This window comes from Corvus brachyrhynchos, unplaced genomic scaffold (genome assembly GCF_000691975.1).
Source record: "Corvus brachyrhynchos isolate BGI_N302 unplaced genomic scaffold, ASM69197v1 scaffold692, whole genome shotgun sequence".
NCBI lineage: Eukaryota > Metazoa > Chordata > Aves > Passeriformes > Corvidae > Corvus > Corvus brachyrhynchos.
The window spans coordinates 126,917-127,782 of record NW_008236762.1 but is presented as its reverse complement, the minus strand read 5'-3'; the positions used below and the strand labels follow the sequence as shown (position 1 = coordinate 127,782).

The following is an 866-nucleotide window of genomic DNA, read 5'->3' as shown; positions in this document are numbered from 1 at the left end:
CCTCTTTTCCCATCGTTTATTCTTTCAGGAATTCTGCAGCACCCGGAATTCCCAACTCCAACGGTGTTGCCGGGTTTAATCCACGTGAATCGGATGGGAAAATCCCATTTTCCCTCTCCTTTTCCTGACGGGAACAGCAGCCTGGACGAGGCAATTCCCAGCTTGAAATCCCGCTGGTCCCAACTCCTGTTGGGTGGGATTTTCCTGGGAATTGGAATCCACCTGGAGCCAGCGGGGCTTCCTTGGCAAACACCAGGAAAAGAGCATTTTCCATGGGCTTTGCCAGGGGTTTCCCATGGATATCGAAGCAGAGGAAGGCGAGGGGAGCACATGGAAACATTGGGATGGCCAACGGAATTTTTTGGGATCAGCTCTGCCCCATCCGATGCTTCCCAATCCCCCCAGGATTCCATGGAAAGCTCCTGGAAATTCCCACATGGAATCATCCTGGAAAATCCCAAGGAAAAACCAGCCCAGATCAGGGATCAGATTTCCAGGGATCACCGGGACAGGATGGATTTTCCTGGAAAATCCAAAGCCGCGCCAAGAGCACCGGGAATTGTTTCCATGAACAACAAGGGGCTGGAAGCGCCTCTTCCCAAAATCCCAAATCCCTGAGCAGCAGGAAAAGAGCGCAGCTCCCAAAGAATTCCTCATCCAGAATTCCCACGGGATTCCTGAGCCACGATTCCCCCCAGATTCCTCACCCACAGCTCCCATCAAACCCCATCCCAGGATTTTTTTCCCAGTTTGGGTTTTCTGGGAATTCCATGACAGACAAGCACAGGGAAACTTTGGGAATTGCAGGAAAATCAGGATGGGAGAGGAAGGTCCCTCCTTGTGCTCCGGCCCCTCGATCCCATCCG

At 52.7% G+C, this 866-nt stretch overlaps 1 protein-coding gene across 1 annotated transcript in view; it reads right to left on the bottom strand.

Moving 5' to 3' along the window:
• LOC103625269 (SH3 and multiple ankyrin repeat domains protein 3) overlaps positions 1 to 866 on the bottom strand; it is a gene marked incomplete at both ends in the record, with an annotated part of 100,186 nt that overhangs the window by 85,618 nt on the left and 13,702 nt on the right. The window lies entirely within an intron of this gene.